This window comes from Macrotis lagotis, chromosome 1, assembly GCF_037893015.1.
Source record: "Macrotis lagotis isolate mMagLag1 chromosome 1, bilby.v1.9.chrom.fasta, whole genome shotgun sequence".
NCBI classification, from domain to species: domain Eukaryota; kingdom Metazoa; phylum Chordata; class Mammalia; order Peramelemorphia; family Peramelidae; genus Macrotis; species Macrotis lagotis.
Window position 1 is genome coordinate 563,085,707 of NC_133658.1, and position 27,371 is coordinate 563,113,077.

General features: G+C 36.0%; 1 pseudogene; it reads right to left on the reverse strand.

Annotated features, from left to right (window-relative positions):
• Positions 1-507: 507 nt before the first annotated feature.
• Positions 508-25,425, reverse strand: LOC141507109 (OX-2 membrane glycoprotein-like; annotated as a pseudogene).
• Positions 25,426-27,371: the final 1,946 nt, after the last annotated feature.

Sequence of the window (27,371 nt, forward strand, 5' to 3'; positions counted from 1 at the left end):
TACACAACAAATTGGAAATCCTGAAAATCAAAGGAGAGATTAATAAAATTGAAAGTAAGAAAACTATTTAATTAATAAAAACAGAAGCTGATTTTATGGAAAAAAATCAATAAAATAACTATTGTTAATTTGAATTTTTTTATAAAGAAAGAAAACCAAATCATCAGAAAAAATAAAAAGGTAAAATAACTACCAATGAAGATGAAATCAAAGCAATCATTAGAATCTATTTTGCCCAATTATATGCTAATAAATCTGAAAATGAATAAATCTTTATAAAAAATAAAATTCGCAGATTAACCAGAGAGGAAATGGAATACTTCAATAGCCATATCTTAGAGATAGAAATTGAAAAAGCCATTAAGGTATTCCCTAAGAAAAACTCCCCAGATCAACTGGATTTACATTCTAATTCTACTAAATTTTAAAGAAACAATCTTAATTCTATATCAAGTATTTGAAAAAAATAAGTAAAAGAATCTTAACAAAGATCTTTTGTGACAAAAATAAAGTGGTGATACTAAACCAGGAAGAACAAAAATAGAGACCAATTTCCCCAATGAACATTGATACAAACATTTTGATTGAAATTGTAATAAGGATATTATAGTAATAAATCATAAATATCAAATGCAACAAACCAGTGAGATTTATACCAGTAATTCAGGATTGACTCAGTATTAGGAAAACTATCAGCAGAATTGACCATATCAACAAAAAATAATATCAAGAAAAATCATACAACTATCTCAATAGATGAAGAAAAAACTTTTGACAAAATAAAATACTCAGTTCCATTAAAAAACAATAGAAAATACAGGAGGAAAGGAAGGTTTCCTAAGAATGGTAAATAGTTATCCTTCTAAAAACCAAAAAACAAGTATCTATAATAGCGATAAGTTACCTTTCCAAAACGATCAGGGATGAAACAAAGATGTCCATTGTCATCACTATTATTCAATATTATACCAAAAATGCTAGATATAACAATAAGACAAAATAAATTGGAAGAATTAGAAAAAAGCATTGAGGGAAAAAACTATCACTCTTTGTGGTTACTATGATGACACTTCATCTAAAAAAACCTAGTTGAAATAATTAAGAACTATGAAACCCACAAAATCATCAGCATTTCTACATCTTACCAACAAAGTTCAACAGGAAAAGAAAGAGAAATTCCATTTAAATTAAGTATGGTTGATATAAAATATTTGGGAATCCACCTACCCAGACAATTCCAGGAACTTGATGAACAAAATTAAAAAAATGCTTTTTATACAAATAAAGTCAGATCTGAACAATTTGAAAAAAACTAATTGCTTAAAAAAATTAAAAGCTTGTAGGCTGATTAAAATACTAAAAATCAGGCAGCCAGATGTTATAATGAATAGAGCACTGGTCCTGGAATCAGGATGACCTGAGTCCAAATATGACCTCAGACACTTGACACTTACTACTAGTTTAATGACCTCGGGCAAGGTACTTAACCCTGACAGAGGGTTATCACACTCAGGGTTATCTAACTTAGCATGGCACCCCTTGCTCAAATCCAAGACATACCTAATGTTATGATCTTTGAGAAAGGACAAAAACATCACTAAAATGGACAATTCTATCTCAATTAATTTTCCTGTTTACTATCAATCAAACTGCTAAAGATTTATTTTACAGACTTAGAAAAATCCCTTAGCAGAATTTATCTGGAACAAAAGAGAACTCAAGCCATATTTCAAAATGGTAATCATCAAAATAATCTGATACTGGCTAAAAAAAATTAGTGGATCAGTAGAATAGAATAGGTACACAATACAGAGTAGTAATGACCATAGTAATCTAATGTTTTATAAATGCAAAGATTCAAGCTTTTGTGACAAGAACTCATTATTTAACAAAAATTGTTGGGAAAACTAGAGTGCAGTATGGCAGAAGCTAGGTATAGACCAGTATCTCACACAGATAAACATGCTGCTGCAACAGAAACAGTAGTTGCCTCTCTGAAGTTTGGATGGTTAACTTTAGGTGTCAAATAATGATTCCTTAAGATATTTCAGTGGCAATCTGTCATTTCCCATATACTTATTTATATTACTCCAGGACTGAATAGAGATTCAGGTTGTTAGATTTTTTGTGTCTCCTGACTTCGGAACATTTGCTATTCTTTAGCCTTTTGGGTTCCCTTAATGGAGGATTCTATATGCTGTGCCTACTTCCTTTTAATATCATCATACAAAAATAAATCTGTATCCTTGTCTAGTGTATCAAATTTTCCCTAAGAACTGCTTTGGCTGCATCCTATAAGTTTTATTTGTTGTCTCATTATTATCCTTATCTTGGATTGAAATTATTGTTTCAATGATTTGTTTTTTGACCCACTCAATCTTTAAAATTAGTTACACATTTGCCATTAACAACTATTGCTCCTTATTTTTCTGTTCTTTGAATAACTTTCCAACATTCTGTGTCTAGAAAACTAGATAATATTCCTCATGTAACTGATCACACAGCCACAAGTTTGTACATTTCCAGTTTATTTAAAAAACAAATTACTTTAACAATTACTTCTCTGGAGCCACCTGGATCCCGTGACCAGATATGAATCAGGACGACTGGAGATGGCCCTGGATGTGAGGCAGTCAGGGTTAAGTGACTTGTTCAAGGTCACACAGCTGGTAGGTATAAAGTGTCTAAGACTGGATTTGAGCTTCTGTCCTCTTGACTCCAAAGACAGTGTTCATTTGAAGCTAGGAGTAACCACCTTGCTGACGAGACAGTTCAGAGAGCTGGGGAAGGAAAGTGTGGGCCAGAAGCCATATTAGACTGACTACCAAATTTCAGGTCTATAGAGTTATTGTGCTGACCCCGTTGTTGTGGTGCCTGTAGAACCTGGACAGTCTACTAGTACTATGACAAAAAATGAATCGCTTCCATTTGAATTGTTTTAGAAGGATTCTGAAGGGGATTAGGTATCAGACACTGAGATTCTTTCTCAGACTAAACTGCCAAACATTCAAGCTCTCCCTCACAAATCACAACCCCACTGGGCAGGCCACAGTGTTTGAATGCCAACCTTATGTTTGCCTAAAAGACTGTTTTATGGATAACTTACACAGGGCAAGTGCTGACCTCGTGGTTGGAAGAGTGATATAAGGACACTTGCAAGGTCTCTTAAGAGCTTTGAAAATGATTCCAAGACCTGGGTCCCACAGAAACTGTGTCAGTAGCAAGGTGACTGATTACTGAATGGATCTCAGAACACAAGCCTGTGGGTCTGGTTGTGTTGCCATGCCACAGCATGGGGATGGTGGGAGGAAAGACACTAGCATGCTCAGTGTTAGAGGTTAATTTTCTCTGGTGTTAGCTTATCAAGTTGCTTCTTAGTTAAATTTATTGGTTAATTTTATGGAGAATTTTAATTTGGCTTCTTGCATATATTTCTTATTTGGGGCAGTTTTGAGAGGTCATGAGGATTGGAGCAAATATCTAGACTTCTATCTGGTTGGTCATATAATCTAGAAGTCCCATTGATATACTCTGAACTGAATAGATAAAATATAACTTTGCCATTTCTTGAATATCTAATGGTATGCTCCTTTAATAACTTCAGAAAACAACTCGGTTCTACTTTTTTTTCACTATTCCATATTCTACATCCCCTCCCCACCAACTCACCTGTACCTCGGCGACAATATTTCCAGTAGAGTAAGATAAAAATCAAGGCCAGCAGGATCACCACAGACACAACAACACCCACAAATGTGGGCACTGAAAAATTATGGCCTGCAGAGGATAGGGGAGGGTAGTAGGGAGAAAAAAATAAACAAGAGTCAGGTGTTCAAATAAAATATGGAGAAAGGTACGCATGATATGTTTTAATTTTACTGATAACATTTTCTTACCATGTATTTTGTCCTCTGACTCAAAATTGGTTTCATTTAAATATATCTATATCTATATCTATCTATCTATCTATCTATCTATATATATATATTTCTATTTCAAAGTTTAAATTTCTTGAGTACAAAATATAATTGTAGAACTCTGGTGTGTGAAGATGTTCTTCCATGATCTTAATCACATGATGCACTATCTGACTGAGGTGACTGAAGTGCTTACTCTACACTGTTCAGTTCAAAGTTCTGCTTTGCCCCTGAATGAATTATGACAAAATTTCTCTACTTGGCTACTTCCAAGTAAGTGATTCTCAGTGACTCCACTCCCTCTGTGACATTCCAGGATGTCAGGGTCGCTCACAAATGGCTTGCATCATGCCTCTGTCACTTGCTATGTGACCTTGGACAAATCACTTATCCACTCTAAGCCTGTTTCCTTGTCTGTAAAATGGAGCTGGAAGGACAATCCTCCCCAGTCCCATGAACACCTATAAATGAATGGAGGCTCCACGTTAGAAACAAATCAGGGAGCTCTGAGGTGATGATCTTGGGGTTCAGTTCTAAAAGCTAAAAATTCTGTATTTTAATCCTAGAGAGACTTCCCAGGGACCAAGAAGGAACAGAAGTCACTGTAGGGGAGACAATCTAAAGAGTCCTTCTGAAACTTGGCTTTTGGTTAATTCTCCCTCCCCTTTGAGCAATTCTAGGCAGTGTTTGATTTTGGAAGAGAACGTGGAATCAAGATTCTATGCTATTTTCTCTGGAGGGAGGTCAACATCTCCCTTCAAGGTATGTCATTAGTGCTGGGCCCCGCCTCAAGGTCTGTTTGGCCCAGCCACTCACTCACAGGGGAGCGAAAAGTTCAAAATAAAGGTTTACCCTGCAAACTCTTAGCATGGGAGGGCTGCAATTGGAGGTTGGGTCAGAGAAACATCTTTCTTCCCTCTTAGAATCCTAAATTTTTTTCAATGTTCAACTTAACTACCAGGGTAAGTTTTTTTTTTTTTTGCTTGTGCCTTCCCTTTCAAATTACTTTGAATTTATTTTTGCACATAATTTGTATATACTTGTAAATGTCTATCATATCTCCCCTTGAGAGAATGTTACAAAAAAATCATGTGAGTCTTTTTTTCCCTATCTTTAGGTTGCTAGAAGATTCTGAGATCAGAGTGCTGGGTCTGAAGTCAGAAAGACCTGAGTTCAAATAAGACTCAGACATTTAATTCCTATATGTTTCTGGGCAAGTCACTCCAGCCCGTTTGCCCCAGTTTCATCTATATAATGAACTAGAGAAGACACAGGGAACTACTCCAGTATCTTTGCCAAGAAAATTCCAAATGAGGTCACAAAGAGTGTGACATGACTGAAATGACTGAACAGTGAGATCAACTGGCTGCTGGTAGTTTCAGATACAAAACTTCTATAAGACTAAAGTATCTGCAAAGTATCCTCCCAAGTTTCCTCATCTTGTTACCTATCTCTGGGATCCATTTTCTATTTTTCTATAAGAGAGAAAGAGACAAATGATACTAACTCATTATGTGTCACACAAACACCAGTATGAATATCTTTACCTGTGCCATCTTTGATTGGGATGACGCTGTATGTCTCTTGAGACTCCATGTGCTTCACAGTACAGAATATCTCTTTCCCCCATTAGTTCTCAGCATCTTTGAAGATGAGGATGCTAGTGACTGTTGTGGTACCATTTGGATGACTGGTGCTCTTGGTGCTATTTAGCACCTCTGGCCCAACTCTCCATGAGATCACGGGATGGCTGTGCAGTGGCAGCGCAGGTGACATTCAGGTGACCTTCAGAGAATTGATAGTCCAGAAATACTGCAGGCTTTACTGAGACAAAAACCAATAATGCACTTTCATTAAAATGAATTCAGCATTTGTGAAAACAGTACTTTTAGTGATTAAATAACTATAATAAATAGCTCCTGCAATATATGGGTTCATAGGAGATAATATTATTAATAAAAATAGCTTGCACTTTTTCAAAGTATACAAAATGCTTGTTTTTTTTAATTTAATTTTTTTTCTAATTACATGCAAAAACAGTTTCACTTCCAAAACCTTGAGTTCCAAATTCTTTCCCTTTCTTCCACTCCACTCCCTACATTGAGAAAGTAAGCTACTTGATTTAGGTTAAAAATGGTGTAGTCATGGGGGCAGAGTCAAGATGACAGCAGGAGTAGAGCCTCTCTTAAGCACTCTCTCCAAAAAAACCTTAAAATTATGACTGTAATTAAATTTTGAGGCAGAACCCACAGAAAGATCCAGTGAGGCAATCTGCATCCCAAGGTAAGCTGGAAAATAGTGGGAAGGCTCTGTTCCATGGGACTGGAGGGGCAGCAGCTCACCTGAGAGAAGAAGCTTCAGCATCCTAGAAATTGCCCGAAGGGCCTAGGAGTGCCTGTCCAAGCAGCAGAAACAGTTTCCTGACCTGCACCCCAGGGAGCACCAAGCACAACTTGGAAGATCAGCAGGGAGACCAATGCCAGAGCAAGCACAAAGCACAGGCCAGCATCGCCCTCCACAGCCCTTAGCATGGCCCAGATCCCAGGAAATGGAAGCAGGCCTGTGAAGCCGCCAGCAGGACTCTGGAGATTTAACCATATTCAGACCCTGGTCTCAGTCTGCCTCCCGCCCCCCCCCCCCCAATAGGACAGGGGACCTCCCCTCCCCTCACAGATGCCTGGCAGAGAGGTGACCTAGTGTTCATTCAATAGACCAAGAGAGTATTCAGAGCCTCACATATTGAGGTCCTTGTGGGGGTATTCCAATGAAATTCAAAAACTCAAGAAGCACCCCCAAACCAGGCACAGGAAATGAGTAAACAGAAAAAAAAGGAACCTGATCATAGACAATTACTTTGGTCCCATGGAGGATTAAAATACTCAATCTGAAGATGAGAAAGTCCAAGCTTCTGTGGCTAAAGACTCCAAGAAATATAGAAGTTGGGCTCAGGCTATGAAAGAGCTCAAAAAAGATTTTGAAAATCAAATAAGGGAGATAGGAGAAAAATGGGGAAAAGAAATAAGACAGATGCAGGAGGAATATGAAAACAAAGCAGCTTAGTCAAGGAGATCCAAAAAGTGCTGAAGAAAATAACATGTTAAAAACCAGCTTAGGTCAATGGATAAAAACAGTTCTAAAAGTTATTGAAGAGAAGAATGCTTTAAAAAGCAGAATTGGCCAGCTAAAAAAGGAGATAAGAAAGCTCTCTGAGGAAAACAAATCCTTCAGATGTAGAATGGAGCTAAAGGAAGCTTATGTCTTTGTGAGAACTCAAGACACAATAATTCAACACCAAAAGAATGAAAAATTAGAAGAAAATGTGAAATATCTCATTGAAAAAACAACTGATCTGGAAAACAGATCTGATGATGAACTGCATGTATTCCTGCATGGAAAGATGATACTGATAATACTCACATGAACCTTTTCATTTAATAGAGCAGGTACAAGGAGTTTTTATAGATGAGGCACAGGAGAGAGCTGAATTTGAAGACGTAATATATGGTAAAAATGGAGTCAATGGGTGAAAGGGAAATGTACTGGAATAAGAGAAGATTCAGATCTTTCATATAAAAGATATTCCATGTAGCTTGTGCAATGGTATGGAGGGGGGAAGGTGAGGGGGGGAATGAGGGTATGGACATCTAGAAGAAAAAGGAGAGAAGGGGGACAGGGGGAGGGGAGGGGTGATGTGGGTGATTGAGGCAGGGTAGATCCTAAGAGAGGTCAGTCAGATATAACACATTTTCTTTTCTACTTTTTGCAAGCTGTTGGGATTGTGTGGCCTGTCCAGGACCATGGGGGCCAGGTAGTTGCTGGGTCTCTGGGGTGGGATATAGGCTTGGGGCTTCCTGGCACCAAGTAGAGCCTCAGTGCTCTGTCCTCTGTGCCACTCAGCTGCCCCACAGCACAGTTTTTGAAGAGGGGTAGAATAAAAGGAGAAAGAAAATATAATAGATGGTAATGGGGAGGAATGGATGGAGGGAATTACAATTAGGAACAGCAACTATGGAAAAATATGGAAGTAACTTCTGTGATGGACTTATGATAAAGAATGTGATCCACCGGAAACAGAGCTGATGGTATCAGAACACAGACCAAAACACATTTCTTTTCTTTTTCTTTTACTTTATTTCTCATGAGGTTTAATTTTTTGGGGGGGGAGGGGGCATTATGTTTACTCTTAAGCAAGAATATATTAGTAATGTGTAAATAAATTAAAGAAAACTTTAAAAAATAAAGAATGTAAAAATTTGAAAAAAGTGTGTAGTCATGAAAAACATTACCACAATAGTCATGTTGTAAAAGTAAGTATAACCCTCCCCTCAAAAAAAATGAAGTAAAAAAATAAGTATGCTTCAATCTATATTCAGACACCCTGACTTTTACCAAGTATAAGGTCCATTTATACTAAAATTTCTCCAAAGAAAATATGAGAGTTTTTTAATATCAAAAGTAAGATTTCCCAATAAATACAGCAATAAACAAGCATGCACTTTGCTAATAGCTGAAGCAATAAGATAAGAAAAAAGAAAAGAGAAATGTGGACCTGAAGAGATAAAACTAGCCCTATTTGCAGGTGATATGTTATTTTATTTGGAAAATTCATGAGAATCTGCAAAGATATTAAGACAATTTGCTTCAGCAAATTTGTAGGCTACAAAATAAGCCCTCAAAAATCAATATTTCCACAGACCAAATTCAAAGAATAATATAAAGAGATTCCATTCTAAATAATGACAACTTGATAAGATGTTTGGGAATCAATCAACAAAGACACGCAAAATATTGTTTAGATTCAATAATAAATTTTCCTTAAAAAAAGACCAATTAAAATAGCTGGATTAACATTCAGTGGTCAGTGCTAGGTTATGCAAATGTAATAGTAAACTTAATTATAATTTTAATGTGGAATCAAACTACTAATAGATATTTTAAACTAAAATAGATATTTTAAAGAATGTAGTAAATATATTTGGAATAATAAAATATTAAAATAGTAAGAAAAATAATGAAAAATGATAAGAATGGAAGATCATTCCAGACTTCAAAGTATATCAAAAGTAGCATCAATAAAAACCTTTTTAGTATTGGGTTTTGCTTTTTTGTTTTGTGTATTTTTTTGGAAAGATTTTATTGATTTTGAGTTTTACAATTTTTCCCCTATTCTTGCTTCCCCCCCCCAAGAAAGCATTCTGTTAGTCTTTACATTGTTTCCATAGCATACATTGATCTCAGTTGAATGTGATGAGAAAGAAATCATATCCTTAAGGAAGAAAAATAAAGTATAAGAAATAGTAAAATTACATAATAAGATAATGGGTTTTTTTTTAAATTGAAGGTAATAGTCTTTGGTCGTTGTTCAAACTCCATAATTCTTTCTATGGATACAGATGGTATTCTCCATTTCAGATAGCCCAAAATTGTCCCTGATTGTTGCACTGATGGAATGAGCAAGTCCATCAAGTTTGATCATCACCCCCATGTTGCTGCTAGGGTGTACAATGATTTTCTGGTTCTGCTCATCTCACTCAGCATCAGTTCATGCAAATCCTTCCAGGTTTCCCTGAAATCCCATCCCTCCTGTTTTCTAATAGAACAATAGTGTCCCATGACATATATATATATATATATATATATATATATATATATATATATATATATATATATATATATATATATACCACAGTTTGTTACGTCATTCCCCAATTGAAGGCCATTCACTTAATTTCCAATTCTTTGCCACCACAAACAGGGCTGCTATGAATATTTTTGAACAAGTGATGTTTTTACACTTTTTCATAATCTCTTCAGGGTATAGACCCAATAGTGGTATTGCTGGATCAAAGGGTATGCAATTTTTGTTGCCCTTTGGGCGTAATTCCAAATTGCTCTTTAGAAAGGTATTATGAACTGTACACTTTTTGAAGTATCAAAGAACTGGAGACAAAACAGATGCCCATCAGTTAGGGAATGACTGAAAAAATTTTGACACTCAAATGTAATATTAATATGCTGTAAGAAGTGACAAACACAGTGAGTAAGATGAAACAAGGAAAGACATATATGAACCAACACAGAGTAAAATCAGTATAATCAAGAAAACAATATACATGATGATTGTAATAATATAAGTGGAAGATGTGTGGGATAAATGAAGCTCACAGGAATCAAGAGTCTGGAGTCAGAGTCAGGTGCGGGAAAGGTCTTTATTTCCTAGAGGAAAGAACATATTTCCTTGACAAATAACATCTGCCAGGAAGTGTGTCAAAAATCACTTGCAGATCATTTTTATAGTCATGACAATCCTTCCTCTAAATTCTTTCTTATCCCACCATTGATTGGTAGGACAAGTTCACAATCCTTTTCTAATATTACCCAACCAGTGCAAAGCAAATTCAATCTTCATTATCCTATTATTCATAATTATTCTCATTATTCATAACTAATTTTTATTCTGGTAGAAAGTTATAGTTTTCAATCCTTTATTACCACAATTATTCATAGCTAATCTATACTCTATAAAAATGAGATTTTTACAAACTTCATCATGCATTTCCTTTGACTAAATTTGGAGATGTCCAATCAGAAAGAGAGAATTAGTTCAGTTCTCCTTAAGATTACCTCAAGTTCCAATAATATGGAGATTAGACAGTGTTTTTCCTCTCCCAGCAAACAGCACTGATAAGGGATATAATAATGTAATCATAGGGAAGTTCCCTTAAAGGTCATTTTTTACTAGAATGTGCACAAAAGTATATTCAAGGGGAAAATTCACTGAAGGGTCATCAGTCTCCGTACCTGGGCATAAGAATGTTTTCTTTCTATCCATGAATAACAAAGTTCAAGGACAAGAGACAGAAAGAGAAATTCCACTTACAGAAACTACAGATAACATTAAGTACTTGGGAATCTGCCACCCAAGGCAAAACCAGAAACTCTATGAATAAGGTTTTATAAGGAAACTTCACAGATTGACAGAACAATAAAAAAGTGAATGCCACAAAATAAACATTATCCCAAAGAAGCTATATGAGAAGATACCCTCAATCCACTCCTAAGCCATGGTAATAGGTTCATGGGAGTGGAACATTGTACTCCCCCTATCCCTCATCTCCTCTTTCAGTGTATTGGTCTGTTTTGCTTATTTTCCCCTTCTTTCACTATGTCATTTGTTATATTATATGAGCCTCTGGAAGGCATACTGGGAGAAATTTTAAAACAACATAAAAAAATATTTAACCAAAAAGAACAATGGGCAAACAAAAAAAGAAATAAGAATTCTTCCAGATTTCTGAAGGCATGCACGAATATGACAAAATCTCACCATTAAGTTTGAGGCAGTGTTTTTCTGAGATTGTTTCTGTGACAAAGATGTTAAAGATGCACAGATAGCAGCCCTCATCCCCAACTGCAATTCTCTTGAAGATAATGGTTGCTTCTATGAGCTCGGTCTGCATCATTTCTATTTTATTTTTGTAAGCTGGTTGGATTAATACCCCAGAGTCATTGCTGAAAGTTGCCATGGTTTCTGGTCCTTTATTAGTGAGTTTCTGCCATGTGACTTATCAGGATATCTTGAGGATCCTTCAGGAAACATCTTAAAGAAGCAGGTCTCCCAAGAATCACTGTCACATCCTCAGTCACTACATTTCCTGTGAGAGAAGAGTTTGTTTTTCTTTTTGGTATGAGACCAATATCACCTTAATTCACAGTTAATTTCTGTGTATCCTTCTCTATAAATACATGCCTGGAGGAGATCTTGTATTCCTATACCCTTTTAATGTTCAAAACCTGCTTATAATTAACAGATTTATTTTTCTTAACTGAAAGAAAATTAAAGAGAAAAAAAAATCCAAGCCTCTTCTATTCCTATACCTTCAACTCTGAAACTGTAATTTCAGTAGCAAATAGCATCATAGTGCTAAATGAAAGAGCTAATAAAGAAGTATAGAAACCTTAAGCTAAAATAACCTTAGAAGTTAAAGTACATATTCACACTTCATCTAGTCTATTATACAAGTTAGAATTATGACCCTAAATCTCAACCTCTGACTATTGCAATCTAAATCATTTTCTCAAGTTTTTATACACAAAGGAGATGATAATATTCACAGTTCCACTTTAGAGGTTACAATATACTCTCCATAGATAGTAGCTCATTTCAATGCAGGGAATTATGAATATAGTAAATTTATAATTAGAAACAAATTATGTAATGTTTTATGCTGTTAAAATTTGCTAATCATGGAAGGCTGTTTGCTCCTGAGAAGTAAATTGACTCCTGTTATTTCACTGTTAAATATAAAATTTGTGTCCTGTCTTCTCATTCCCAACCCCCAGCTTCAAGCCTTCCACCTGGTTTCAGTCATGTAAGGGGGAGGGATTTCCCAGTGCCCAGATGGGGCAAGGCTATAAAAACCAGAGCTGGACCCCAGCTTGGGGCTGGTCTGCCCTCTGGCCCAGTCAGCTCTGCTTGACTGTTCTCTCCCTCTCTCTCTCTCTCTCTCTCTCTCTCTCTCTCTCTCTCTCTCTCTCTCTCTGTCTCTGTCTCCCAAACAACCTCTCCTAGCTTTTTGTTGTTCACCCTGATCTAAAGTGCCTATTGCTTCAGGAGAAGAAAAGTTTTACCCTGTATACTTTGTAAGCCTTTTATAATGAGCAACTTTTAACATCCAGGGAGCATGTGAATTCCTTCATTTTTGAGTAACCCTTGATTTCTATCTTTAATTGGTTACCCCAGAGACACTTCCAGAGCAGAGCCAAGAAGGCAACTCAAAGCTGACCTGCTCCTGGAGCTTTTCCATATAATATAAAATGAAGCCTCTAGCTATTCTGACGTTCTCACTACAGATCCTACCAAGAAAAAGAGAAGATTCAAAGAACTTTTCCACTGTAGATCTCATGGAGGATCTTCAGTGAAAGTCTGTCTTTTGGAGGGGAAAGGGGAAGTAAAGTCCAGGAGGTGGGAAAGCAGGAAAGCCAGCAAGAGGCTTTTCGTCCCAGTGCAATCCAGGTCTTGATAGATTAACAATAGCAGAGGTCCTGGCAGCTGGATAGCAAGCCAGACAGGAGGATTCCAAGCTCAAACAAAGTCTGACCCTGGGAACACTGGGATAAAAGACAGGACTGGGTCGAAAACAAACCATTGTAAAGTCAGAACCTGAACATAACAAAGGAAAAAACCTCTGCAAAGGCAAGGTTTGGATTGCATATAGGTAACATCTTGGCCAACAGCAAGCCAGGCATCAGACCCCAGCTCCAGTTAAAAAAAAAAGCTTGGATCTATATTCCCTCTACCCCCCCCCCAAACAGAGATAAAACAACAAAGATGAATAAAAAAGCTAAAAGAGCACTCACTATAGAAAACTACTTTATAGACAAAGATGACAGCAATGCCATGTCTGAAGAAGAAAGCAGTGAAAAATCACTCATAAGGGATATATTAAAACAGTCTATAAATTGGATTCAAATACAAAAGCTCATTGAAGAGCTTAATAAAGAATTCAAAACCCAAAGAAGAGATGAAGAAGAAAAATGGAAGAAAGAAATGAAAGTCATGCAGGAAAATTATGAAAAATTGACCAAAGAAATGAACTCCATTAAAAGTCAATCAAGAAATTGGAAAAGGAAACACAGAAGTCAATTGAAGAAAATAAAACCCTAAAAACCAGAATTGAACAAATAGAAACCCATGAATCTTCAAGACTACAAGATTTCATGAAACAAAATAAAGAGGCTGAAAAAAATTGAAGAAAATGTAAAGTACCTTTTAGGGAAAATGAATAACCTGGAAAATAGATCCAGGAGAGACATCTATGAATCATCAGACTACCAGAAAGCCTGGATCAAGGAAAGAACCTGGAAAACATCATGCAGGGAATTATAAGGGAAAACTGTCCAAATCTACTAGAATAAGATAACAAGCTAAGCACTGAAAGAATCCACAGAACCCCTCTAGAAAAAGACCCCCAGGATAAAAACTCTAAGGGCTGTAATAGCTAAATTCCAGAACTCTCAAATGAAGGAGAGAATATTGTAAGCAGCAAAAAGAAGACAATTCAAATATAAAGGAAACAATCAGACTAACACAGGACCTATCAGCCTCAACAATGAAGGATTAGAAGACCTGAAATAGCATATTTCAGAGAACAAAAGACCTGGAGATTAGAATCCTGAATGTACTACCCTGAAAAATTCAGCATATACTGTCAGGGAAAAAGATGGATATTCAACAAAATAGAGGACTTCCAAAATTTCCTGACACAAAGACCAGAACTGAACAGAGAATTCAATTGCCAAATAAATGACTCAAGAGTTCCATTAAAAAAAAGGTAAATGAATAGGGGAAGTGAAAAAAAAGAAAACAAAGCAAATATTGATCAAGACTACCAAACTGCATACAACTGTAGAAAGGAAGATATAACACTTCTAATTCCTTAGAACTTTATTTCTCTAAAGATAATTAGAAGGCTGAATATAATTGAATAGAATGAATCTAAAAGATAAGAGTATAATTGGATCTTATCTACCCAGTGTAGACTTTCAAGATCACATCACCATCTTTGAGACAAAAAGCCCTAAAGAAAAGCAGGGGTGTTAACTTTAAACTTAAGTATCTTATATTCTTTGCCTCAATTTAATCACAGGGTACTTAGCATCTTGTATAATGAGGGCATCATAAATTGCCAGGACCTCAGTGAGTGTCTCTGTAATTTAAAATCATTTGTAAAGTTCTCAAGTGAGACTTCCAGAACCTCCCAGGACTTACAGATCTTTAAGATTCCTACAGTTAATTAGATGAGGGTTTGACTTAACTGGTGCTTCACTTAACAAGGTATTAAGTACCCTGGTTGGAGAGGGGGGTATGTAAAGTGTGAAAGAAAATAGGCCAGTGGGGAGAGGCACAAACAACTCAAGAAATGATATGGCTTTGGATGATACTTTGGCTCGTGAGGATGACTGAGTGTATTTGAAGAAAATGGGGTAAGGTAAAAAAATGATTATAATTATAATTTGAGTCAATGCTGCTTATCAAGCAATCAAGAAAACAATCTGCGATGATATCTTGATAACAATAGGAGCTTATCAAGCAACCAAATAATCAAATTGTGCTTGATGATACCCGATTAATAATATTAGAGTGATAAATAACACCAAGGAAAGAGGCCCAATTTTAGGGGGAAAGAGGGGGGGGGAATGTGAAAGCTGAGTAAATTCTATTCAAATATATTCAGTCTAGTGAGGGAATAAGATACATTCTCACTTGGGTTTAAAAATCTAACTTAATCTATATGGAAAGGGGGGAATAGGAAAGGGAAAGATAAAGGAAGAGGGACTGATAAAGGGGAAGAGAAGGTATAAGAGAAAATAAACTGAAAGTTAAATTTTTAAAAGAAAAAACAAAGGGTGAAAGATGGTAAAATTTTGGTGAGGAGGAATAAAAGAAAAGGAAAGAGATAAATATAAATGGAGAAGGACAAGCATGGACTGAAATATAGAATTAGTAATCTTAACTGTAAATGTGAACGGGATGAACTCCCATAAAAGGGAAGCAAAAACCAGAATGGATTAAAAACCAAAATCCTACAATATGCTTTTACAAGAAACACATTTGAAGCATAGAGATACATACAGGGTAAAGGTAAAAGGTTGGAGCAAAATATATTATGCCTCAGCTGAAGTAAAAAAAAAATCTGGGGTAGCAATCCTAATTTCAGATAAAGTAAAAGCAAAAATCAATTTCATTAAAAGGGATAAGGAAGGGAACCAAATCTTCTTAAAAGGCACAATTGGTAATGAAGCTATATCATTACTAAACATGTATGCACTTGGTGGTATAGCATCCAGATTCTTAGAGGAAAAGTTGAGAGAATTACAAGTAGACATAGACAGCAAAACTTTAATAATGGGAGACCTCAACCTTCCTCTCTCAGAACTAGACAAATATAACAACAAAATGAAGAAGAAGAAGGAAATTAAGAAGGTGAATAAAATCTTAGGAAAAACTTAAATATGATAGACCTTTGGAGAAAATTTAATGGGGACAGAAAATAATATACCTTTTTCTTGGCAGTACATGGCACCTTCACCAAAATTGACCATGTACTAGGGCACAAAAACCTTAAAATCAAATGCAGATAGGCGGAAATAATAAAGACACACTTCTCAGATCATGATGCAATAATAATTACATGTAATAAAGGGTCAGGGAAAGATAAAACAAGAACTAAATGGAAATTAAAAAACATTATCTTAAATAATGGGTGGATCAAACATCAAATAAAAGAAATAATCAATAATCATATCCATGAAAGTGATAATGAGACATCATAAAAAATTTATGGGATGCAGTCAAGGCAGTTTTGAGGGGAAACTTTATATCTCTAACTGCCTATATGAATAAAATGGAGAAAGAGGGTATCAACGAATTGGGTATGCAACTAAAAAAGCTTGAAAAAGAACAAATTAAAGATCCCCAATTAAATAATGTAAGTGTAATGAATGACTGATGGCATCTTCAAAAAGAAGGAGATGCTGTACAACAAACAGACAAACAAAAAACTGTCAAAGTTAAATGAGCTGGTCTCTCAATTCCTTTCAGGTTCTGATTCCATTCCTGGGAGTTAGGAAGGAAACAAGCATTTATTAAGCCTCTTCTCTGCACTTGTATAGAGAAGAGCATCACAAAAACTGTCTCATTTAATCTTCACAACAATTATGTAAAGTATTTTTATGATCCTCAATTTATAGCTGAGGAAACTGAGGCAGACAGAGGTTAACTGGCTCTCCCAGGGTCAACTAGCTGGTATCTGAGGCTGGATCTGAACTCAGGTCTCCTGGGCTCTGAGTACAGGTGGCACAGGTGCTAGAGAGCCTAGTTCATATCTGACCTCAGACACATATTAGTGAGATCCTGTTTTCCTCAATTTCCTCATATATAAAAAGGAGTTGGAGAAGGAAATGACAAGCTAATCTAGTATCTTTACCATCTAAACCCCAACACAAAGAGTCAGACATGACTGAAATGAATGACCAACAACAACTTCCTGACTGCAGGTGCTGTGTTCTCTCTTCTTGCTACATAGCAGCATGAATAAATGGATTGAATTAAATGAATTCTAAAAGTTCAAATGCTTTATTCATATCACTGATGGAAACATTAAATTGTTCCATATTTATGAATAATAAAGTATTGTGGCTCTAACTAAGTAGCTGAATGATCTTGGCCAAGGCACCTAATTTCACTGAGCCTTTTTAGCTATCAAATGCGAGGGACTGGTCTCTTTGATTTCTAAGCTTCCATCCAGTTCTAGCACTTTGCGTCTAGGACTGACCTAGGAGCTGTCACCAGTCAATCTAATCCATGTCTTACCACTGAATTCCTATGGTTCTGGAGGAGAATGTGGGACTGCTGACTTTACACTGCACTGCCTCACTTAAATCTAATTTACTTATAACTCAAGACATCAACCTCATGAGATTTTTGGTCCTTTTCAGGAAGAATTAAGAACAACAAGGCTTAATAACGTACAAGTGTCATATCCTTCACAGTATAAATCTGAACCATTAGGAATTCTTAAATGTTTCATCCTCTTAGTTGTTTAACAATTGAAAAAACCTGTGCCAACTTTCAACTTTCTCCTCCTTTGTCTTTAAAAAAAACCCAGTCAAAGACTTTGTTTACACTAACTTCAAATTCAAGTTATTCTATTTCCTTTCCTTTTCTTCCACTCTCCTGTGAATCTTCTAGAAATCCTCCATATTTCTCATAAAACTTGAAGTCTCTTTCCTGAAACAAAGTCAAGTCAAGGTCTACACATTAATTTAACCACCAACAGAACATATATCAAACAGCAGAATCTATCACTGAATTGATTCTAATCACTTGTTTAGTTATCAATCAAATCACACTATTTGTGACCCAGGTCTGGGGCTCATCTGAATAATGTATTTGGATTTCCCATTTGACAATCCAATCTGTTGCTCAGTTATCAGTGACTAGGATGATCAAAAACAAAAATTCTCCTCAAAAACATTCAAACTGATGAATCACTAACACACAGTCTATAATATATATTATACAAAACAGTATCCAGAAACCTAGTGGTCCTATGTCAAGGCTGACATTCACTAAGAATAGGAAGGAAAAATACACCTTTACCTTGAGCCCAGCCTGGCATCACAAGAATCATTCCAAAAATCAGACAGCATGGGAACTTCTTCAGCCCCTGAAGATAGAAAGTAAAATTCAGATGAACCTTTGGGTTTCACTAAAATCATAATATCCTGTTTATTCCAGGGCACTGACTAGTTTGACACAGAATGCTGTTTGGTTTTTGTGCCCAATGTACAAGAGAACATGAGTATGAAGCCAAGCACCCTCACTGTGATTTCAAAACAGCCAGCTTTGATTGTAAGCAAAGCCGAAGCAAAAGAGCCAACTAAGCAGAGAGTAGCCAGGGACTATTTGTGAATGACACACTAGAACCCCAGAAATGTTCATACTATTTATAAGTCTCATTATTTTTTCTTTGTACCAAAAGTCTGAATGGCTGCTGTTACTTGGAGAGGGATTTAGAAGCAGCCCTAGCCCCCATCCCCTAGACCAGCCCAGTGCAGAAACCAGAGAGTCCTAGGAAGGCAATGAAAGACCTGCATAAAAGCTGTAGTATCAGTGATTTGTGACTGCCTTCCCAATCTCCTGTCCCTAAACTAGGACATATTTCTAGAGATACTAAAAATTGAAAGGGACTCTGAAAGGTATCACGTCCAATTCTCTGCTTTTACATACAGATCATGAAACTGAAGGCCAGAGAAGTGAAGTGACCTTACATAGTGAAAAAAACTAGTTGATGGCATTATCTCAGAAGAAACCTAGAAGAAACTGGGAATTCTCTGAAATCAAACAGGACTTAATCGATTACAGGTCCATTTGCCCTTAAATAATAATCACTTCAACTTGAACATGTCTAAAATTAAGAACAGTTTTTGATCAAAATCAGTTTCTTCTATATTTCCTATTTGTATCATTCTTCTAATTACCTATATTTTAAAATTGCCATCTTTGATTCCTTCCCCTATAGCTGACATTTATTTAATCACTAAGTCCTGGGCAGCTGGGTGGTACAAGTGGATAGAGCACTGGGCTTGGATTCAGAAAGCATCATCTTCCTGAAATTAGAATCTGGCCTCAGATTCTTACTGGCTGTTTGGCCCTGGACTGTTTGACCCAGATTTCTCATCTGTGGATGAACAGTTGAAGGAAATGGCAAAGTCTTCCAGCTCCTCTGCAAAAATGATGCCATGAGGAATTGGCCACAGTTGAAATGATAGAAAAACAACACCCACACCAATTATTTCCTTCCATTTCTATTGTCACTATCAGGTCAAGACTGTATCACTTCTACCTTAGACAATGAAATAATTTCTTTGGGGGGGGGCATTGCAAGGCAAATGGGGTTAAGTGGCTTGCCCGAGGCCACACAGATAGGTAATTATTAAGTGTGTGAGATTTGAACTCAGGTACTCCTGACTCCAGGGCCGGTGGTCTATCCACTGTACCACCTAGCCACCCCTGAAGTAATTTCAGTACTAAAATATGTATGCACCAAGTGGCATAGCATCTAGATTACTAGAGGAGAAGAAGAATGAGTTATAGGAAGATATGGACAGTAAAACTCTACAGGTGGGAGATCTCAACTTCCTCTCAGAAGTAGACAAATCTAACCATAAAATAAACAAGAATGAAGTTAAGAAGGTAAATAGAATGTAAGAAAATTTATAGATGATAAACCTTTGGAGAAAGTTGAACAGGGATAGAAAGGAATATACTTTTTTGCTCATGTCAAAAAAATAAAGAGGAAATCGATGAATTGAGCATGCAACTAAAAAAGTTAGAGAGAACAAATTAAAAATTCTCCAATTAAATACCAAATTAGAAATTCTGAAAATTAAAGGAGAAATTAACAAAATCATAAGCAAGAAAACTATTGAACTAATAAATAAAACCAAGAGTTGGTTTTATGATAAAACCAATAAAATAGACAAACCTTTGGTTAATTTGATTTTAAAAAAAAAGAAAGAAAAACCAAATTAATAGTATCCAAATAAAAAAAGGCAAATGAGAAGGAAATTAAAGTAATAATTCACAACTATTTATCCAACTGTATACCAATAAATTTGATAATCTAAGTAAAATGGATAAATATTTATAAAAATATAATTTGCCCAGTTTAAAAGAAGAGGAAATTAAATACTTAAATAACCCTTTCTCAGAAAAAGAAATTCAACAATCCATCAATGAAATCCCTAAGAAAAAATCTACAGTGCCAGATGGATTCACAAGTGAATTCTATCAAACATTTAAGGAAGCAAATCTATGTAAACTATTTGGAAAAATAAGTGAAGACAGAAGTCTGCCCAGTTTCTTCTATGACACTAATATGGTGCTGATACTTAAACCAGGAATAGTCAAAACAGAAAAGGAAAATTATAGACAATTTCCCTAATGAATATGGATGCAAAAATATTAATAAAATATTAGTAAAGAGATTACAGCAAGTTATCATTAAGATAAGACACTATGATCAAGCAGAATTTATTACAGGAGTACAAGGTTGGTTCAATATTAGGAAAACTGTCTATATAACTGACTATATCAATAACAAACCTAAAAAAATTAAATGGTTATCTCAATTGATGCTGAAAAAGTCTTTGACTAAAAAACTAAAAACTAAAAATAAGTGACTAAAATACATGAGAGAAAAGTAAGAAATAGATTATTCCTTAAAATGATAAGCAGTATCTATTCTTAAAAAAAATCTATCTAAAAGCATTATGTGCAATGGGGAGAAGCTAGAAGCATTTCCAAAAAGATCACAAGAGAAACAAGGATGCCCCTTGTTGCAACAACTATTAAATATTAGATTAGAAATGTTAGCTTTAGCAATAAGAGAAGAAAAAGAAATTGAAGGAATTAGAATTGGGAATGAAGAAACAAAACTCTCAGTCTTTGTAGAAGATATGATGGCATATCTAAAGAACCCTAAAAAAACAATCTAAAAAGTGACTGGAAACAATTAGCAACTTTAGCAAAGTTGTAGGATATAAAATAAACCCACATAAATCTGCAACATTTCCATGTATTACTAACAAGATACAGCAGCAAGAGTTAGAAAGAGAAATTCCATTTAAAATAATTTCAGAAATCATAAAATACTTCAGAGTCCCCTTGTCAAAGCAGACTCAGAAAGTCTAGGAAAACAACTATAAAACACTTTTCACACAAATAAAATCAGATCTAAACAACTGGGCAAATATCACCTGCATGTGCATAGACCAAGCTAATATAATAAAAATGATGATTCTACCTACATAAAACTACTTATTTAGTGCCATACCAGTTACTTTATTGAGCTAGAAGAAACTAGTAACTAAATTCACATGAAGAAACAAAAAAGTTAAGAATATCAAGGGGAATTAATGGAAAAAAATGCAAAAGAAGGCAACTTAACCTTACCAGATCTAAAATTATATTATAAAGCATCAGTCAGCAAAACTATCTGGCATTGGCTAAGAAATAGAGGGTGGATCAGTGGAATAGACTAGGTGCAAAAGAGATAGAAGAAAATGATTGTAGCACTCTATTTTTTGATAAACCAAAGAATCCAGCTTCTGGGTTAAGAACTCATTCTTCAATGAAATCTGCTGGGAAAATTGGAAGATGATCTGGCAGAAACTAGGATTAGACCAACATCTCACACCCCAGACCAAGATAAGGCAGTCTCTTAGTGCCTGTGAAATAAAACTTATCTGTCCTTTAGGGTGAGTCTTTGTGAAATTCTTTCACCATAGCTCATCAGCTGTCTCAGTGTTTTTCCATAGCAGAACTTAAAATCCCTTGATTTTGGAGGGTAGCCAAAGTTCAACAGTTTATAGCAGTATATTGTTCAGTTTAAAAAATATTTTAGTTTTAAGAATTATTTGCCACATAATAATTACCTAGCTGTGTGACCCTGGCCAAGTCACTTAACCCCATTGCCTTGCTTAAAAAAAGAAAAAAGAAAAGAATTATTTGCTATACAGTTCTTATGGTACTATAGATTTCATTTAGTATGAAAAGTAATTATTGTGTGAAATCAGTGTATAGTTTTGTTTTTTCTTTAGTTGTTAGCACAAAGGTCATGGAATTCTAGGGAATTATTAGCGAGAAAAATGTTTTGCATGGTACCTATTGCATTTTTTGTATTGTATTTTATGGGTTATTTCATGTTTCCTATAGAAAAAGTACATGTTATCAGAATTAATGTTTTGTTATAAAAATTGTATGCAGAAAAATGTATTTTAAGCAGTCTTTAGTGAAAGATTACAATTTTTGGTGGCCATAGAAACTTCACCCTTTATTTCTCATGGATTTATTGAATCAATATTCATGTTTTTAACTTTTTCCCCATTTTCTAAGAATGTTATCCCCATGAAACTTGAGCATTGACTATATGTTCAAGATATTTACAATGTGTATAGGAAGGTATCTTGGAGAAAACAAGGAAGAAATATGTGTTCTGGGACACAGATTCTTGATCTTGCTTGTTCTCTTCCCACATAATCATGTGCAATCACAATTTTTGACAATTTGTCTCTCTTCTACCCCACCCCCACACACACTCAGGTTCAGTACCACCTGCTTCTTTGTTTTGTCTCCTCTCTGCTTTGCTTTAATTTTCTGCAAACTTCATCTGAAGTCCTAATGCACTTAACAGGTAGCCACTTCCATGGTTCCTCTCACCATTTCCAGTGACTGATTCTTCCCTTTGAACTCAAAGTCTTTTTTGTCCCTATCATTCACGGGACACTCAATACACAGTGCTTTGTTATGTGGAAATATAATATTTGACTATACATGAAAAAATAACATTTGACTATATATTGATATATTACATATGGCTATATAGCCTAGCTCCGCCCCCCCCCCCCCATATAAGCTTTAAGGATAACAAAGAAACAAAGGGTTGGAAAGGAAAGAAACATGGCTGGCCTAGGCCCTTCCTCAAAAATGGAGGTTCCTGGAAAAACTTGCTCCAGGAAAAATAAGGGGGCCAGCATTTTCAAGAGACCAGGGTAAGAAGGTCAAAGGGAAGGAGGGAAATTCCAAGCTAAGAAAGTCTGAGCTTGGTGGTGGCAGTCTGAAAAGTCAGAAACCAATGGAGGAGATGAAAGAAAAGAGTTCTTTTTGAATCTACCATTTACCTACTCAAAGTCCATTTTGTTCTCAAAAGGAGATTTGCTTTTAGAGTAAAAAATATATTTACTTTTTAAACATGAAAGCAAATTGAATTGGACCTAAGGTGGGGGCTTGAGAGAGAAAGCTAAAGCTCCCTTGTGTTTCCATTTTATTTTTTAAAAATCCTCACAAAAGCACAGAACACATCTTATAGTTCTATCAATAACAATGTAAATAAGCCACATAATCTTGAGAAAAATAAAATTCTTGACTATTGTTTCAAATCTACAGTTTGTAAGTTTGTTAAATTCTTGAGAGGCAAAGATTCTTCAGGCCAACATTGTATCATCTCTGTGCTTAGGGATATATGTGTTTGTCTGTGTGTGTTTGTGTTTACATATATATATATATATATATATATATATATATACACACACACACACACATATATATACATAATTTCTTCAGAACAAATGTACAAATAGTGCTCTTTAAAACAATAATCAAAAAGAAGTTATTAAACAATTATCTATTAAGTTAGACATGGAGAAATCTGGGAAAGGGGCCTGATCATCCAATTGAACAGCGTAACACAGGGGTTGCAAGAGCTGGGGAGAAACCTGAATCTATCCAGGTCCACCTTTATCTATGATGTCAGGAAAATATGAATACACTTGCATGAAATAATGCTTGAAATGAGCAGAACCAAGAGAACGTTGTAATAGGGTATTAATGAAATTGTTTTAAGGACAACTTTGAGTCCTTTTTTTAGACTTTAAGTTATTTTGATTATTATAAATTCCCAAATTAACTGCAAAGAACATATGGGGAAAGATATTATTTACATTCAGAGAAAGAATTCATAAATAGAATTATGTTTAGAGTGGTTTTACCCACACACAAAAATACATATCCCGCCTATTGGTGTCTAATGGTAGCCAATTGGGTGGAAGGAGGAAAATAAGAAATTTGCATGATAACTTTATTATATATGGTCAAGGAATAGAAGTTGTACACAATAGATCCGCAGTTTCATGTACAACCAACTTTCCCCGTTCTGTTGCTATGGATATGCTTGTTTTAATCTCTGAAGTTCAGAGTAAAAGAAAGGTTTTTTTTTTTTTTTAGTTTTTGCAAGGCATTGGAGTTAAGTGACTTGCCCAAGGCCACACGGCTGGGTAATTATTAAGTGTCTGAGGCCGAATTTGAACTCAGGTACTCCTGACTCCAGGGCCGGTACTCTATCCACTATACTGCCTAGCCACCCCAAATGAAAGTTGTTTTTTTTTTTTTAAAAGAAACTATCGGGGAGTCTAGATAGAGCAGTGGATAAAGCACACGCCCTGGAGTCAGGAGTACCTGGGTTCAAATCCGGTCTCAGACACTTAATAATTACCCAGCTTTGTGGCCTTGGGCAAGCCACTTAACCCCATTTGCCTTGCAAAAACCTAAAAAAAAGGAAAATTAAAAAAAACTATATCGACATATTTCAGTGCTATGACCATGGCTTGTCATTGAACGCTTTCAAATCAATCATTTTTAAACTATAATGACGGGTTAGGATGCTGGTCATGAAGTCAGAGTAAATTTTTCGTTCTCAAGTACACCTTTCCATTTTAGAAGTTTACTGAAACTTTAATAAAATACTGTTTTATAAAAAAAAAAAATAGATGCAATCTATCGGTATCCAAGTCCGGAGCTTCCACTGGATGTAAGAGAGACCCTGTAGGTGAGGCGCCTGGACCCTCCAGCCTCCGCTTTCTCCTCTGAAAACTGGGGCGGTCGCCCGGATCCAGCACCCCTTCTTTTGTTCTGCTCCGGGGGGCGCTCCTCAGGCCCCTCCCCGAGCTGCCCCCTCGGCTCCCCTCCCCTTCCCTTCCAGTCTAACTCTCGCGCAGCACAACTGCCAGGGGCCGTTGTCTCGGGGCTCTGCTTTGGGAGCGTCTGTCTGCGGGTCGCAGCCCCCCGCAGCCCCCCGCAGCCCCCCGCAGCTCCCCACCCCGGGCCCCGCGCAGGCTCGGCTTCATCCCGGTGTCTTACCTGCCACCCCATCAGCCAGAGGAGGGAAGCCTCCTACCCTGCGGGTCGCGAGGCTTCAGGGAGCTCCAGGCTTCGGAGTTGCCCCAAAACACTTTCCCTCAGGTTTACAGAAAGCATTGAATAAAGCTCCTCCCGCTAAGGGGCGGGCTTGTCTTCCCTTCATTTGTTAAAGGGAATTTAGAAATAAATGGAGATATTAAAATAATGCTTTGTATTTAAAGCCAAGAGTAAATCCCTAATGGGCACAAACTAAACTTTCCCAATAAAGTTAGCGATGAAGCAAGGCTGACCTTTGTCCCATTATGATTCTACACTAGTCCCAGCACTAAGGCAAGAGAAAGAACTTGAAGGAATAAGCAAAGGCAAAAATCTCTATCATTTTTGCAGATGATGTGATGGTTTAGCACAGATCCCTGAAGAATTAAATTAAATTAAAAAGTCAAAACATTTAGCATTTTTTGAAAGGATGTAGGATATAAAAACAGAACAGTTACCATCACTATACTTGGAGACTGAAATTTTGAAAAAAATCTTTTTTCTTTATTTTATTTTTCCTCCAGTTATGTGCAAAAGCAAGTTTCAACATTCATTTCCAAAACCTTGATTACCAATTTCTCTCCTTCCTCCCACCCTACAGCCCCCATTGAGATAGCAAGTTACTTGGTATAGGTTAAAAATGTGTAATCATGAAAAACATTACCACAATAGTCACATTGCAAAAGTAAACATAAGCTCCCTCTAAAAAAAAAAAAACTTCAAAACAAAGAAAGTGGATAAAAAGTACACTTCAATGTGTATTCACAGACTATCAGCTCTGTCCTTGGGATGGATAGGATTCTTTATCATAAGACCTTCAGAGATCTCTTGAGTCACAGCATTCCTGAGAAAAGATAAATCATTCACATGATTTACCTCCTGCAATATTACTATTATTTTGTTTACAGTACATTTTACACTACATCTCCTTATGTAAATTTTTTACTAAGAGGATTCTGTTCATCATTTCCCAAAGCAGAACATCATTTCATCTCAATCACAGACCACAATTTGTTCAGTCATTCCCCAAGCACTGGGTATCCCCTCAGTCTCCAGTTCCCTCCCACCAGAAAAGATCTGCTATAAATATTTCTATAACATAGGGTTTTTTTCCTTCCTGAATCTAATATCTTCTAGTAGTGGCATGGTTTTATCAGTATCTCAATTTCCCTACATCCCTTCCACTGTCATTTTCTCCTGCTCTCCTATTAACCAAACCATTAAATTTAAGATAATACTTCAAAATTGTTCCAATCCACATTTCTCCTATCCATGGTGAGTTAGGACATTTAAAAAAAAATGAATGAAATAGATTGCATTGATAATTTCATCTGAAAACTATTCATATCTCTTGATTATTTATCAATTAGAGCATGACACTTTTTTTATAAATTTGACTCAGTTCTCTATGTTTGAGAAATGAGGCCATTATTAGAGAACTTGCTTCAATATTTTTCCCCACAGCTGCTATTGTTAAGTGTATTTTCCTCCATCCTATTTCCTCATCCCCATTTATTTTATTCTCTCTCCTTTTATCCTATCTCCCTCAAGAGTTCTTACTACCTCCCTCCCACAATCTTCTCTCTCTCTTCTATCACTTATCCTCCCAACCCCTTTCTCCCACCCCCTTTCTCTCCTACATTCTTCTAAAGTAAAATAGATTTCGATTCCAATTAAGTGTGAATGTTATTCCCTCTTTGACAATTCCTATCAGAATCAGGCTCGCTCATTCTCCTTCATCTTCCCCTCTTCCACACAACTGCAAAAGATTTTTCTTGCCTCTTTTATGTAAAATACTTACCTGATTCTACCTCTCCTCTCCTTTCCTTTTCTCCTACCATATTCCTCTCTTCCCCATTAACTCCATTCTTTTCAATATAGTATACCTCAAATTCAACTCCCACTTGTATCTTGTCTTTATATGCTCCTTCAAACTACCCTAACAAATGAGAAAATTCATGACTTATCAATATCATCTTTCTATGCAGTTCAACATCATTAAGTCCCTTATGACCCTTATAACCAAGCCCACCATGAAATATTAAAGGGAGAGTTCCAAGTCTGGACAGGCACATGGACTGTTTTTCTAATTTCTGTGGTGATCTCCTTCACCAATTTTCCATTGTCATCAACTTTCATACAACAAGTGGATAAAT